This window comes from Marmota monax, unplaced genomic scaffold (genome assembly GCF_021218885.2).
Source record: "Marmota monax isolate L192 unplaced genomic scaffold, Marmota_monax_Labrador192_F-V1.1 WCK01_AAM20220418_F8-fsc00018, whole genome shotgun sequence".
Taxonomy (NCBI): Eukaryota; Metazoa; Chordata; class Mammalia; order Rodentia; family Sciuridae; genus Marmota; species Marmota monax.
Window position 1 is genome coordinate 6,051,073 of NW_026692201.1, and position 17,576 is coordinate 6,068,648.

The window sequence follows — 17,576 nt, forward strand, 5'->3', positions numbered from 1 at the left end:
AGCTTCTAAAATAGTAAAAATTTTGTTTTGTTTATTTACTTATTTTATGCTCAAATTACTATAGCTCTGTTCTCTCGGGGAGGGTTGGTGGAGTGGAAAGGAGAGGGTTGGAAAATGGGTCACAAAAAATGGAAGGGATAAGAAGAGGAAGGGTCGGTCTGCCCTATCCCAAGTACCATGGTGTTTCTGGCCACAGGCCCCAATACAGGGACTCTTTCCAATTCAGCCAGACTCTGTGGGCTCCTCTGTGCCTTCTTTCCTGATTAGAGCCTTTGATGGATCCTGTTCAACCTAGACTTAACCCTTCCCTAGTCCCCCACTCTTCTTCCCTTTGCCTCACATACCAATGCATATTTTATTCTTTTAAACCTGAAGAAAACCTAACCTTTATCTTCCAGTGCCCTCCCTTCTTTCCCAGGTGCCTGAGCATTTCAGCAATGCCCCTGAGGTGGCCCACAGTTTTGGATTTCATAGACTATTCATACTTCAAGACAGACTTGTAAAACAATAATCTGACAACTTAATGACACTGTCAAAAACTGCCATCTTTGGCCATTGTCACATAATTTCATATGAAAAAGATATCTAACAATAAAACCTTCCCCAAATAAGAAGAATATATTTTCAGAATAAAGTTTGAAGAGCCCTCCAAGAGAAAACAATAAATAAATACATTTTTCTCCTCCTCCCTCTCCTCCTTTTCCTCCTCCTCCTTCTCCTTCTCATTTCTTCTCCTTCTCCATCTCCTTCCTTTCCTTTTTATTTATTGGACTCTACTGCTGATTGTTCCACATGTCAAAGATCAGGGTTGAAAACTATTAGTCTTTGTGACTGAGTAGGCATTTGAGGACAGATAAAGTCATAACCGGGAGAGGCATGGGGGGCCATGTTGGGCCACATGTAGATGTCTGCGACACTATCTGTGCAAATGTAGGACTGATTCTGCTAAACAATACCCACAACGAGCATACTTAGCCCCTCCTTTCCTGCCTTCTACTTCCTTGGCCCCTCCCCTTTCCCCACTTTAATTCTTATGCCTCCTAATCCAGTTTGCTCTTCACTTCTCTTAGGCAATTTCTAATACCTTATAACATTTTACAATCTTATTTTCAATTTAGAAAGTAATTTTCAGATACTTTGATAATATTAAAAAACTATTTTTACTGGGACAGCAAATCAGATTAGTTACTGGGCTAATTTGTTGCTGAAGCCTTTCAGTTCTTGGCCTTTGTTTTTAAAATCACACTGACCAGCCCAGAAGCAATGATCAGAGGAGTGCCCAGAGTGTGGTCTTAAATGTAGTTTTCTACTAAAAGGAATCAGTGCTTCTTAGAGAAGTAGTTGAGCCTGGGTCTTTACAAGTTGAGGCTGGGATAGTTTGTCATTCCAGAAAGTAAGGAAGGTATTAAAGGCAGCCAAGTTCACATCAACAATCACAGGAGCCAAACTGAAAGGGCTACACTTGCTCCAAGACAGAAGAATCTGAGCAACATATTTTGACCCAGTTATTCCATTCCTTGGTATAGATCCAAAGGATTTAAAATCAGAATACTACAGTGATGCAGCCACATTAATGTTTAAAGCAGCACCATCCACAATAGCTAAGCTATGGAACCAACCTAGATGCCTTTCAACAGATAAATGAATAAAAAAAATTATATATACAAAATGGAATATTATTCAGCTATAAAGAAGAATGACTTTATGACATTTTCCAGTAAATGGATGGATCTGGAAACTATCCTGCTAAGTGAAATAAGCTAATCCCCTCTCCCATTAAAAAAAAAAAAAACAAAGGGCAAATGTTTTCTCTGGTGTGTGGAAGCTAACCAACAATGAGGTAGACAGGTAAGAATAGAAGTTCAAATGATTAGACAAAGGGGAATGAAGGGAAGCGGGAGTTAGGAAAAGAAAAGACAGTGAAAAGAATCTGGCACAACTTTCCTATGTACTTATATGAATACATATAAGTACACAGTGAATGCCACCGTTGTGTACATCCACAAAACTGGGGCCCTAATTAGAAAAAGATATGTTCCATGCATGTGTAATTATATCAAAATAGACTCCACTGCATTGTATAACTAAAAAGAATCCCCAAAATAAAAGTGTCTTATTCTGAGATACATCAAATATATTAAAATCTGTAAGTATATAAAGATAAAGAAATAACTGATAATTTTGGAGGATGCTTGGGAAAGAACTCATACATCTAAAAAACCAGCAAATAAAAAGAATCAAACATTTATGTTGCTTTTTCTTTTCCAATAATACCTCAAGGTAACCAAATAGTTGTTAAGAGAACATTCCTCCTAGAAGAATTATGGTTAATAAATGTAGAAAGATAGAAATATAACACTATTTTGCAATCTCTTAATGAGATAATGGATCTAAAAGCCATCTCTAATGGCTGCGGAAGCCATTAGGGGGAAGGCCAACAGGAAACTTCCTGATGGATCAGGCCAACAACACCCGGACCTGCTCATCAACTGTGAACTCACAGACAGAGCAACAGCCAGACCCTTGTACCTCCTGAGGCAGGGCAACAGCAAGTGCATGCCATCATGTTCAATGAAGTACAGGCCAAAAAATAGAGCCCAGGTCTGTAGATTCTACTTCAGGAAAACAGGGAACAGAGAATGTGTTAAACTGTGGGAATGCATTTAACAAGATCCAGAATATTCTGTATGAGGTTCCATAGGAAAAACCACTTGATTTCTTCTATAAATTTATAGCAAAACTCTCTGAAATGTGAATACTAACACACAATAAGGGCAGGAGGGAAGAATAGAAGTTCATTGGATTAGACAAAGGGGAATGAAGGAAAGGGAGGTGGAGGGGAATAGGAAAGACAGTAGAATTTACTGGACATAACTTTCCTATGTTCATATATGAATACACCACCAGTGAAACCCCACATCATGTACAGCCACAAGAGTGGGATCCTAATTAGAATAAGTTATACTCCATGTATGTATAATATGTCAAAATACACTCTACTGTCATGTATATCTAAAAAGAACAAATAAAAAATCGCATGAAAATAAAAGAGGGGAGGACCTGGAGATTCTAAAATGCTTTAAAGATGTATCAATAAGATGTAGAGTCTATAACTTTGAATCCTGAGTATGAAAAACAAATTGCAATAAAGCAGTTAAGGAGCAATTAGAAAAATCTGAACACTAATTGGATATATGATGATATTAAGAAATTACTATTAGTCTCATAAGTGTGATGATGGCATTGGTGGTGGGTCAAAAAAGAAAGTCCTCATCTTTTAGAGGTACATATCAAAGTACTGACCAAAAAAACTTATGTCTATGATATGTTTTAAAATAATCCAGTGGAGGAGGGAATGTGGAGAGATGTCTAGATAAACAAGATCCATCAGGTGTTGGTAACTTTTTTAAAGCTGGGAAATGGGTACCTGGAGGTTTTTATACTAGTTTCTCTACTTTTGTATATGTTTGGAATTTTCCATAATAAAAAAATAAAAGCTAGCTTCCCAAATGTGATCACCGTTATGTTTTCTTGCCAGAATATCCATGCTAGGATCTTAATGTGTAGGAATAAAACAAGGAGCCAGGCATAGTGAAGTGGGCCTGCATGCCCAGCTACTCAGGGGGCTGAGGAAGGAGGATCACAAGTTCAAGGTCAGCCTCAGCAACTTAGCAAGACCCTATCTCAAAATAAAACAAAAAAGTACAAGAGCTAGGGATGTAGCTCAGTGGTAGAGCACCCCTGAGTTAAATTCTCAGTATAAGGGTAGAAAAAAAAGGAATAAAACAAGTAAAATAAGCAGATTTCCTCTGATAAATTATTACTGGACCTGGGTAACTTAATGTACCCCACAAATGACAGACTCTGGGGATCTCTTGATGACATTTCCTTGTTTACTTAGCAACACATAAGAAGGATGGCAGCAAAGCAAGTGGGGGTTAAAAAGCCAATTTATTTTTCCATTTCTGTGAACAAACAAAGAAAAAAGAACCAAGCTAGTTTAATATAGGCTTGATGTTTCCTATTGAAGCAGGTTGAAATGGTAACAATAGCAGTTAACCCTTATTGAGGACTTACTAAAGGCCAGTCACTGCTGAGTCCTTTATTTATATGATACATTACAATACTATGGCCTAGGTCCTATTATTATCTCCATTTACAGGTAAAGAAACATAAGTTCAAAGAATAAATGCAACAGCGCTCTTCCAGTCCTGAACCCACTGAGCACATCAGATAGATCTGCTTCCTGCTTCAGGGCCTTTACCCATTTTGTTCCTTCAGCTTCATAATTGCCACTACAGCTGGGGTGCCCACTGCCTACCAGCTATGTGTAATATAACTGTTTCCCTTGACTTTCCTCCTGACTCAAACTCCTGAGTGTTATCACCCTTGTTTTACAGATGAAGAAACAGAGGCCTACAGAAGTCACTTGCCGGGGATGGCACAGCCAGTGATGGAGTAAGATTTCCAACTGACCCCAAGCCTGCCTCTGACATGCCATCCTGTATCTACAGCCCTTTGGTCTGTCCATATACTCCTTGGTCTGCCAGGACACTGTTGCTCCTTCATTGTGTGGTATTACTGTCATTGTGTCATTCAAGCTCATCCAGAGTAGGGATGGTGTCCACTGAGCAAATATCAATCAGAGATCTCATTTGCAGGCACCGTCTTTTCCACAGTGACTAGCACACAGCTGAACTACATCTTGTTTATTGAGGTGGAGAAACAAACCACTGTTTGTAATCAGTCAAAAAAAATTAATACACTCTAAAATTACCTTCTTCTCCAACTTTTACCAAATGAAATAGAATCTAGCACTTTAGAAATCATTGTCTGGATACGATAGGGCCTCCAAATAAAGTAGAACTTCAATAAGACTGGCTGCTGGTGCAAAGCCATGGATGGCAATGCTCTCATGATGTGCTCACCTCAGAAACCCATGGCTTTTTGTTGTTGTTGTTCTAAATAGTTATAAACCCATGACATTTTGAGGCAGAGAAAAGACAAGAAGTTCTCAACCATGTTTTTGTTCTCTCTTTGAACAACTCTCCTCTTTATTTTCTAAAATTATATGCACTCTAACCCTTTTTAATTTTACCACTGCTGACAAGATATGATAGTTCAACGTGGAAAAGGAAAAGATCACTCTTCATCACTTAACACAAATGAAACAAAAGGGAAAAATTACATGTTTCCTCCTCAGCAAAATCTCTCTCTTATTTTTATCATCTTCAGTTCTTTGTTTTGTATCATTTACTCTTGATTCAGAAAATGCCTGTCTAAATTCTTTCTTAGCTTAAGTTACTAACCCCTGGTTCTTGTATTTGACACTAACTCAAATAGCCTTGAAACAATTATCCTCTCTACTCCCTTCAGAATTGTCTATACTTTAATGAGTTCCCGCTTAATCTCTTCTTTGCCAAAGAATACCACTCTGAATAACTAAGATCCTTGAATCCCCCTGTGTTTCTCAGTGCCCTTTGTTGTACCTTCTGTATTTCTAAAACATCCTTTTCTAATGAGGTGACTGGAACTATCTGTAATATTCAAACGTACCCTCACCCATCCTTACAAATAACTGGGATTATTCCCTGGATTTATATCCAATCCTTCTTTTTATGTACCCCTAAATAGGAATTCTTTTTTTTTTTTAAAGAAAGAATTTTTTTAATATTTATTTTTTAGTTTTCGGCGGACACAACATCTTTGTTTTGTATATGGTGCTGAGGATCGAACCCGGGCCGCACGCATGCCAGGCGATCGCGCTACCGCTTGAGCCACATCCCCAGCCCCAGGAATTCTTATACTGTCTTTACTGCTGCTCAACTCTGAAGTTTTGACATGTTGGGTTTCCTTCCCCCCTTTGTCCATTCAAATTTCTAATTTTCAAACACATTGGAAAATTCTGGACTATTCTGGCATTTTCGTCAAGGCTTCTGGAGCATGAAGAATTTATATAGGTCTTGTAGTCAGGTTCCCTTTAGAAAGCAGGAGCTAGCAATTCTGACTGCTTCTTCTGGGAACCAGTAACCAACAGGGGTTCTCTCCTTTGGAAGATTAAGGGTTTGTTCTACGTGGACTCCTTAATTACTCATCCCTGGTGTCTCCTTCAGGGGAGAAGGTGAGTCTACAGCTGAAGAGGAGCCAAGAGTGCAGAAGAGAGAGCAGAGGGAACTCCAGCTCTTCGAAAAGTTCTCCAGGACTCAAAGAATGCAGTGTTCTGAAGAGTTCTACACCAAACCCTCCCATCTGTGTGTGCATTCTCTCCCCACCGCACACACTCCTCTCTCATTCACTCACCTTCTGCATTGAGATACTGTATGGGAAACATGATCACATGTCTTGGGGATCCTGTCTACCATGGGCAACAAACAACAACCGAATGAACACCTAAAGGAGTATGTAACTATGAGTCGAAAGTAGCTTTCAGAGGAACTGAATCAGTCTGAGTATGGGAGGAGAGAGGGTCAGGAAAGCCTTCTTCAAGGAAGTGGTGCCTAAACTGGGAAGGGAACATGAGGAGGAGTCATCTAGTTGGCTTGTAGGTGGGGTGGGATGATCATTATACGCAGAATGAACAACATGTGCAACAGCCCTGTGGCTTTTGGAGGGAAATGAAAGAATGCCAGGTCAGCAGGTGTGCATAGTGAAGGAGATTGTTATGAAGGACTATGATGAGGATTTTCATTTTGCCCCTATGAACAACAGGGAATGACTGGAAGGTCTGAATTAGGGAAGTGTTTGGAAAGCAGATCCAGGTTTTAAATAACTCCCTGTGGATACCATGAGAAGATGTGGCAGATTCCTGTGATGTAATGCTACATACCTAGACCCATGGGACTTCAACACAGCTGTGATGGAGGGTTCCTTTCTTCATGTGGGACACATGGAGCATATGCAGCAACATGTCTACACTTTACTTTCTCCTGGGCTATGGGAGGATGCCTCTCTAAGCAGAGGAGTCAATGCCTCTATAGAAAACCTCCATAACGAGGGATGAGAGTGAAGGAAGGAGTGACAAGTGCTCCAACCTCCCCATACTCTAGTGGAACCATTTTGAGGCACACTCTACAGTTCTTTAGAGGACTCACGATGGGATCTAGCCCCAGATGCCCCATTGTAGTCACCAACTTATTTGCAAACATTAATGGGCTTCTGTGCTTCACTATCTCACTTTCTCTTCTACTTTGGCTTCTTGAGATCAACCTATCTGCATTAAAGTCCTTATCTTAGGTCCTCTTTGGGGAAAATCTAAACTAGGACAGGGACTTTTAACTGAGGGAACTGCTGTCCTGAAGAACTAACTGAATCCACTTATAAGAATGATGAATCAAATACAATCCACATCACTTTGTATGGTGTTCCTGTAATCTACTACAGTCTAATGAATCCCCCCCAAAACTCAGTGGCTTAAAACAATCACAATCATTTTGTTGTTATTTTCTCCTACAGTTGTAGTAGTTGCCTGGGCTCAGCGAGGCAGTTCTTACTTGGGATTACTCATTTCATTTCAGACAGGGTGGCTAAAGGATAGATCATGTCTAGGGCTTCCTGACTCACATGTCTGGTATTGATGTTAGCTGCTAGCTGGGACCTCAGTCACAGCTGTCGGCTGAAATATCTTGTACATGGCCCACATTTCCTCACAGCATGATAGTTGCATTCTGAAAGCAAGCATCCCAAGAGAGTGCCATGTAGAAGCTGTGCTGCCTTCTCTAAGAATATTGTGTGACTTCTCAGAAATCACACAGCATCTTTTTATGCCATTCTATTTATTTGAATTGAGTCACTAAGACCATCCAGTATTTAGAGGAGGACGATGAGATTCTTCCTGCTGATGGGAGAAGTATCAAGGAATTTGACATGGTAGCATTCTTAGGGAGGATCCTAGAAATGAATTCCTAGCCTGGCTTCATTTCCATTGAAGTGACATTGAGAAGAAAGGACATAACTTTTCACAGAATGTTTCTGTGAGGGTCTGGTGTTTATGATAGTACATCAAGATACATGATGGAAACTGCCTCTCTAAATCACTACTGCTCCTTGTGAGGGAGGCTCCTATTTTGGTACTAAAGTAGTGAGGAAGAGGGGAGAATTAGAAATCAAAAGTGAAGGGTAGCAGAGAAAGCAGCCAACTCCTTTCCTGTGATAGGAGCTGCCTTGTCGGGAGAAATAGAAGAAAAATATATTAATGCCATATTCAAGTTTTAAAAACTTAGAAACAGCTGAGTTAATGATTTATTTTTCAATATGAAAATTCTGTTTATATTGACTATTTTGCCCTCACAAATGTCAAGCCATTTATTCTATTACTAAGGTGCCCATGCTTTCAATAGAAGTATTTCCTTTTAAATGTTTAGAGGAATCAACCCTGAAATAAATTCATTTTTCTCCTTGTGCTAAAAATTAGAATATCATAACAGGGCATTTCCTAATTGATGTTAACAGGGATCGGTGCAAAAAAGGAGACCCAAAGTCTTCTATTTGATTTTTCCTTTTAAAAACCACAATTGGATAATTGTAGCTATTTTTGAACTCGTCTATGCTCATTGATCTAACTTGTCCAAAAATCAATCAATAATCAATCAATATGCTCTCTGAACTAAGCAATGAATTTGAGAACACTCAATTCAAATCCTAAGACCACCACAGTGACCCCACTCCAGCCACTTATCTTTAGTTAAACTGTGTCTCAGTTTCTTTATCTGTCAATAATGACCCTGCTGATTTTGCCATCACAAAAATCAGTTGATTTACAAAGTGTGCCCCCTAATGCCTAGTCATTTTCTCCTGAGACTCTGTATCTGTAATTCCAGAAGCAGCTAAGGGGTTGGAGTGGGGGGAATATGGTAGTTTATATAGAATGTAAATTTTCCCTGAGTGTGAACACTTTATCGCTCAGGTATAATATAGGCAGTTGGGTCATTTCTGTTTTTAAAAATATCAATCTATTCATAATTTAAAATAATGTCAAGTTGTTAATATTCTGGTTAACTATTACTGTGTAATAAAGTACTACAAGATTTAGTAGCTCAAAACAATAATGTTTTGTTGGGGTGCTTGGGGTTAACCCAGGGCTTTGAGTTTGCTGAACATACTCTACCACTGAGCTATACACCCAATCACTCAAAACCACGACTTAATATTATATGCAGCATGATTCTGTGGGCCAGAAATTCAGGCAGGACAGTGGGGCTGGTTATATGTGCTTTATGTTGCCTGGGACCTCATCTGGAATAACCTAGAAGACTGAGAGCTGGGTATAGTTTCCTGGGATTCTGTCTTTTTCTCCTTCTTCCCTTCAAGAAACACACTTGAATCTAATTCTCCACTTAGCCTCTTTGTGTGGCCGGTTTGGGCTTGTTCACAATATGGAAGCCCCAGGCTTCTTATATGGCTACTGAGTACTATATAGAGTAGTCTTATAACAGAAACAAGAAGGCACATGACTCTTAAGATGTTGGCCCAAACTGGCATGTTGCTATTTCTACCATAAGCTACTGGTCATGAAAGAGTACAGTCAGATTAAAGGAGAAGAAATGTAGATCTCATCTCCCAATAGGTGTGATTTTAAAGAATCTGAGTCATCTTTAATCCACCACAGTTAATATTATTTATTCCAGCATGTCTTACAATGTAACAGACACTAAGCTTCTGACAATGGAAGAGAAGCCCCTATTGGGCCAATTCTCCCAACAATAACAATATAAACCTGGAAAAAAATATAAACAAATACCTGAAGACACTAGACATCAACCAAAATTCAATGCTGGAGAGAAGGGAAGTCAACACTTGGAGGAGGGAATGGCATTAGATGAATATTTCATTTTTAATGGTGTTTTACTTAAGAATAAGCTCTAATCCATGCCAAGCAGGGCAGATAACAGTAAAATGAAAAGTCTGAAGGCTTACTGGCTTGAAAAATTCTGGGTGGGATGTAGACCAGTGGTAGAGCATTTGCCTAGTATGTAAGGCCCTTGGTCCCATCCATAACACAGAAGGAGGAGGAGGAGGAGGAGGAGGAAGAGGAGGAGGAGGAGGAGGTGGAGAGGAGGAGGAGGAGGAGGAGGAGGAGGAGGAGGAGGAGGAAGAGAGGAGCAGGAGGAAGAGGAAGAGGAAATGGAAGAAGGAGAAGAATAAAAGGGTTTGGGAGTTTGGAATAATCTTAGTAGCTTAAAAGTGAAAGAAGGGATACCCCAAGAGAGATACAGAGAGAGTCCCAAATTCTGACTATGAACTCTGCCAAAGTCTGTACCTGACCACTGAATCATTCATACACAAGGCAGACTCCAAGCAGCCCAGGTAAACCTAAAAGTGTTGAATGAGTTTTCAACTGCTGTCCAGTCAAATTAGTTGTTTGTTTTATCTTGTATTTAACAAAAGCAATAAATTTCAGGAGGACAAAATAGAACTAGAATATTAGCAATGTGTCATTCAATGTTCAGGTATAATGCAAATATATAACTATATTAGAAAATGTGATCCAGACTCAAGAGAAAAGATGAAATCAATGAAACCCAGAGATGATGCTCATCACAACATTAGCATACTAAAAAAACGACTATAACTATGTTCAACAGCATAAAGAAAAAATGCTTTTAATGAACGAACAGATAGGAAATCTCAGCAGAGAAATAGAAACCACAAAAAAATCAGGTAAGGAAATTTAATGTTGAAAAATAAAATACATTGAATGGAATTAATAGAGTAGAGGTGACAAGAGAAACAATAAATAAACTTGAAAATCAATCAACAGAAATTGTTCTTAGAGAAAAACAGGGAATACCTGAAAAATATAAATAGAACTTCAGGGATCTGTGGGACAATATCAAAAAGTTTAACAAATGTGAAATTAGAGTCTGAAAATTATAGAGAGGGAGCAGGGCAAAAAGTATTTGAAGAAATAATGACCAAAATTTCCAAAGTCTGCTGAAAGACATAAATCTATAAATTCAAGAAGCTCATCAAACCACAAAAGATAAACACAAAGAAAACCACATAAATGCACGTAATAGTCAAATTGCTGAGAAGCAAAGAAAAAAGAAAATCTTCACACAGCTGGAAAAAAGCAACGCATCACACAAAGAGCAGCAATGATAAAAGTAAAGCTGATGTGTCACCGGGAACAATGGAGGCCAGAAGAAATCTTTAAAGTGCTGAACAGAAAACACTGCCATCAACCCAGCAATTTTTATTTTATCTAGCAAAAATATCCTTCAAGTATGAAGACAAAATAAAGATATTTTCAGATAAATGCAATGGAACACCAAGAAAATATGTAATCGCTTACTAACTCCAAATGAACTTCTGAACAGTCACTATTAATTTAGAATATAAACTTATTTTGCTCTCTCGATACTCCCAAATATGCTGCTATTCTATTTCACTTCAGCGAGCTTTTATCTGTACTCAGTTCCCTAATTGCCTAATCTACTTCTGTCTCCTTCCTCCTGTGTGTATCAGAGACTCTTGAATGTTTATTGATTGAACAAGGAGCTATAATTTGGGGCAAATACTCAATGGCAGGATCCTTCTAAGGCTATACATTTAATCCTTATCATAATTGTACTATTGGGATAAAATTATAGACAATAGGTGGAGAGGTACTAATTATTGGCAGTATGTCCAAGTTCATATAGCTAGTAAGTACTAGAATTAGGTTCAAGTAGTTTCTTAACCTACTTCAATAGTATTATGTGGACACTTACATTAGTTCAAAAGTTTACTAAGCCCCTAAGGTCCTCTTCTAAGATCTTGATTACACTATTTGAGTAGCTAACTCTTTCTTCATGTAAAGGCAAAATTTCAATCTAGTACTCTGGTAGAGTTTGTCAATTTCCTGTTAACTTCCTACCCCCTCCTACTCCCACATTCTCCTTTCTTTAACCATAAAGAACACCTCCACAGCCTCCAAACATATTTATTACTTATTAGCTCAGCTCATAGCTGCTCAGCTGGAGACTATATTTCTAGCTTCACTTGAATCTAGGTGGGGGCAACATGACCAAGTCTAGATAAATAAAAAGTGGGTGGAGATGAGTATGCCCAGAGTTCAACTTCTGGTCAAGTTCATAAAGAAAAACACATTTCCCTTAGGCTCCCTATTCCCACTTTCTTTGGGGCCGGAATATGGAAACATAGACCTCTCCTTTGAACCTGGAGGTAGCAGCCATGTGATAAAAGACAGCAGAGCCCACCTGTATACCAGTCCTCCAAGAGCACAACCACTTGGCCAGCTCTGGGTGACTCATTTCTAGATTGAGCATGAAATATCATTAATTTAAATTTTTTTAAAGGTTAAAAAATGTAAAGGCACTTGCTGGAACACCTGAATTTGTGACCATCTCTGTGACTTTGGCATTTTACTTAACCTCTTTCTGAGCTTTTGTGTCCCCATCTCTTAACTAGGGTGATTTTACCTTCCTCATATTACCAGCCTGAGGGGAGAGTAGGATTGTGTGCATGAACATTAACTCAGAGCAAGAGCTCAATTCGTGTTACATTTATTGAGTGTCACTGGGCTCAATGCTATAGAAGACTTGTATACAAACAGTCCCTTCCTTCCAGCACCAACTGCCCTTAGATTCTGCAGAGTGTCTTCAAGAATGCTGTTGACCTTCAAGAAGAGACAGAACCTGTGTCTGCTGGACAGGTGGCAATGATGTCCTAGGCTGGGTTTCAATCTCCATTAGACAACTCTTTTTCTTACCATTCTCAACTCTTTTTCTCTCTTAAAAAAACAAATGTTGAATGTTTTCTCTGATATAAGGCTGATTAATAATGGGTTTGGGAGGAGGAGCATGGGAAGATTAGAGGAACTCTAGATAGGGCAAAGGGGTGGGAGAAAAAGGGAAGGGCAAGGGGGTAAAAAAGATGGTGGAATGAGATGGACATCATTACCCTAAGTACATATATGAAGACACGAATGGTGTGAATATACTTTGTATACAACCAGTAATATGAAAAATTATGCTGTATATGTGTAATATGAATTGTAATGCATTCTGCTGTCATATAGAATAAAATTAGAATAAAAAAATTAAAAAAAAAACAATATAGTAGATTTTGTTAATGTTTAAGAAAAAAAGATTGAGTCTCTTAAAAAAACACTTTCTTCTATTGTTGTGAAGAGAGATAGAGGGTAGATGAAATATATGTATATTTCAGATTAATTCTTATAAAATTATTAACACCTCATTTTGTGGCCAGCTCCTATGTGGGTTGCTAGATGATAAATTTCTTTCAATAAGGGAAATTACTATGTTTCTACTGTTCCCAGAGACTTCCCCCTCTATCCCTCCTCCACCCCCACCCCCATCTGAGCCTCTCTCAATTCACTTTCAAAAGGACATGCATGCAGAAAGTGACAGCGTGGTGTAACTGTTCAACATTCAATCCATGTCTGCAGCACCAACAGAGGATAGGTTAGAAATACAATCATGGCCCCTTGTTTATTGCAATTTCACAGCAGTGGCAAATGCCACCGTGCTCAGGGCTGGCGGCAGGAATTAGGTAAAACCTGGCAGTAATGCTTTCCTTCCCCTCGCTGCCTCTCTCCTTTCAGGGTGGCTGCCAGTTAATGCTTATAATACGTTAATTTGTGAAAATAGGGAGTAAAGGGAAGGACAGGGAGAGGAGGGCTGGGGGAGGACGAGAAACAGGGGGGGGGACCCGTCTGGCAAATGAGGAGGAGAAACCAGAGAGAAAGGGCGAGAACACAGGGGAGAAGGCAAGAGGGGCAGAGGACAGAGGCATGCACAGCAGGGGTAGAAGGAGATGCACAGTTAGAAGAAAAGGAGCGGGTGTCAGACACACCAACAGAGCATCATTTCAGTTTTCTCATTCAGGCCATGAGATAAGGATGACAGGGTCAGGAGAGAAATATCGTAATAATCTCCAAACTGATGACGGAGGCAGACCTCAGCCTAGGCTCTTTTTAAGCACTTTGAAAATGTGAAAGGGTATTGTTTGCATCAGTTCTAAGGTGGCCATGTCCCCTCATTGACCTCCATTCCTTCTTCTCATGATAAGTTCCACCAGCATCTTTGAGTCTAGGGATAACTCAGGGAAGGGCAGACTCCAATGCCCCAATACTAAATTCTAACCTATTTCCCCAGGGCTTGGCCACACTGGACTGAACATCACCCAGGGGGCTGCTCCACTGTCACAGGAAAAGCAGGGGGTGTGTGGGGGGGTGTCCCGACCTATCGACCATCCCATGATAAGAGAAGGGTATAAAAGAAATACAAAATTTGGGAAGAAAATGACTAAATCCATAAAGGAGGGCAATAGGCTCTGAAATTTAAACCTCAATTTCTAGCTATTTCTCCCACTACCTTTAAGAATTATGTAGGAATTACTTTAGAATAAATATCTTTCAACAAATATTCCAAGTCCAAGAAGACCTAGAACAGAGAAGTGTTAATGTTCAAGCAAGAACAGCAGGCTCTATTTTTTTTCCAATTTGAGTCAACTGCAATTTTTGCAAAAGGTTCTGGATGAAAAACTTTGGATAGCATGTGGGTTTACATGTCACCAGGAGCTCTGGTGTTCATATCTGGACTGTGTGGCTTTGCTTTTCCACCTTCCCGATACCCCTTCTTTGAACTGTACACAGGCTGGCTACTTTTTTCCAGGCCCCTCCTCAACTTTCCTACAATGATCTGTGTTCCCTGCATGCCTGGCACAGCTCTGAGAAAGCCCCAGCCCCACTGTGCAGCCACAGGGCAGGAAAATCCAGGGCAATGCTCATCGTCATCTCCCTCCTACTCCTGGAAGGGCCGGCAGGGAGCAAAGTGCCTTTCACCATCTGCAAATAAGCCAGACTCATTCCCAGGGACCTACCAAGGAAAAATGCTCAACTCTCCCTCAGTGGCTTGAGTCTTTCAGTTCCCCCTGTGACAGAATCAAGTTGGCTTGTCAAAAGCTGAAATACAGTTTGTAGTTGAATTTGAAAGGAAGAAAGAAAAAAGAATAAAACAAGTTGTCAGATATTCCCTCCATGTGCATTGAGCTTTAAAAGCTTCCTCTGCTGATTTCTTAGGCCTGCTCCCAGTAGAAATAATAGATTGATCCTTTTGGAAAACCAGTCACCAGATTGAAGCTGAGCAGGTTCATGTAGAAAGAGTCCATTTACCACAAGGGATAAAGGCAGAGTGGTATATGGTTCTGAGCACAAGCTGTGGAGCCAGAATCCTTGAGTTCAAATCTCAGCTTCACTGTTTGCTACTCTGGGGACCCAGGTGCACTTGTGTATTTCATACAGTTGTGAAGATTAAATTAACAATAGCTGGCACATAGTAAACAGCCTACTATTAATAACTACTACTACTACTATTACTATTATTATTATCACAATGATGACAATGATCATGTCTTATTCTTTTTTGCACTTTTAGGACAGAATACCAGAGACTAGATATATGATAAAGAAATTTAGTTCTCACAGTTCTGGAGGCTGGGAAGCCCATAAAGTTTCTAGCATCTAGTAAGGGGACTTCTTGCATTATCCCATGGAGAGAGATGAGACGGCAAGAGAAGGTAAGAGATAAAAAGAGGGAAAGAAACTAAACTCATCCTTTTGTAAGGCAGTCACTTCCTCAACAATGGCACTAATCCATTCCCAAAGATGGAACCCTTGTGGCTTAATCACCTCTCTATAGGCCCTACCTCCCAACACTGTTGTACCTGGAATCCAGTTGCTGAGGATTTGCTATTTGGGACACACATTCAAATTATAGCTGCTTCTTTATTGTATCATCAATTTTTGTCACCCAGGTGTGACAAAAGTGCTTGACAACATGTATTCTTTGTAACAATGATCTCCCTATGGAAATAGTCACCTCAGAAAGCCATGTCCAGAAAAAAGAGTCCTAGCTAAGTCACCCTTTTTCTTCCTATTATTATTTGACCATGATTCCTCACTATAATCTGTTAGAGTCTTTAAACAAGTCAAAATAACACCTGGCATTTTGCCAAGGGAATGTTAGAGTTTGTAAACAAGTCTGGATGGTGCCTGGCAAAATGCCAGAGGGAGTGGTTTGAGAAGTAACAAAAGCGAGCCATTAAGTGTGGAGATTCCTTATTGGTTGACTGATGTATCTAGTTTATGCTAATTAGATAAGCTGTGTGGAATGTATGAATACTGCTCCTGTCCTGCAATAAACGGCTTCCACTCCTCCTGTATCAACGTACACAAGTTGTTCATTCCCCCCCCCCCCCCCCCCCCCGGTTATTCTGCTGCAGCCGGACTGCGGCAATAATCAAGAGAAAAATATTAGAAAAAAAGATGAGAAAATAGTTAAGGGGGTAGTTCCCAGCTCTGTTGGTTGAACTTACCTCACCCAGACTAAAGACTCTAAGTTGACAGCTACAAATGAAGGGATTCTGGAGAGGAGTTGATACTGGGCACAAAGAAGGAGTCCATAAAATATGCAGTATTGATTATGTAATTGTGAGTTTAGGGTTGTATATGACACCAGCTGTCCCCAAATGAAGCTCTTGGAACTATAGTCACATTTATTAGCACAGAATTGATTTACAAAACTCAAGGAGGGCATGGAATTCCTATGAACTGTAAATTAGTAAATTGCTTTTTAATCTACCATAAAAGATCACTGAAAAGTCCTTTTAAAATCAAAGGTCTGCTAATTCAATCATGAACACATTTACCCAATGGTGCTCAAGGTAAGAAGAAACCTGAAAGGCAGCACAATTACCATTTCAAACGTATAATTTCAGAAATGATTTAAGTTTAATTATAATGCTGAATGCAGGTATATATTATTCTGAGAAGACTTTGGCCTTGACACTAAAATTTGCTTTAAAAAATGAAATGGCACTTCCTGTGTTATGTGCCCCATAGATACTTCATATGTATGTCTAAGTGAGCCAATGAAGACAAGGGCAAAGACTGAGTTCATGGACAGCTACTGAGTTAAGGCAGAAAGTGGATGTTCACCCCAGTCTCAGTGTGCAAAGGACAAGAGAGGGAGAGATGAAGTTGGCCTGGTATAAGAATTGTAGGACACACTCCACATCAGAGATAGAAACCACTTAGTTCAGCAATCTGTCCTCCTAGAGATAGATAATGAAACTGAGACCCAGAGAATGAAGTAATTTGCTTGCCCAGTTAGGGGTAAACATTAAGATCAGAACCAAGATTTCTTAATTCAGTGTTCTTTCTCCTTTACAAGTAACTCTCAAATTTAAAAGTGCATGACAACTACCTGGGAATCTCATTTGATCTGGTGATTCCTGCCCCTCCCATTCTGATTTGGTAGGACTGAGATGTAGCTACATTCTTAACAAATTCAAGCAATACAAATGCAAGCAGATCCAGAGACCACATTTTGAGAAATTCTTCTGTGAGCCAAGTGTCTTATGGCATATGCTTTTCAATTTATTAAGCTCTTCAAGTCATTGATCCAGAAGTAAAAACCCTTTGAAAAGTCATACACATGTTCCTCCAAAATGGCCTGTCTGGTATGCTTTGCTCTTCAGAATACTCAAGATAGGACCCATGAACAGCAGCAGCAGCATCACCTGGGAGCTTGTCAAAAATGGAATCTCAGGTC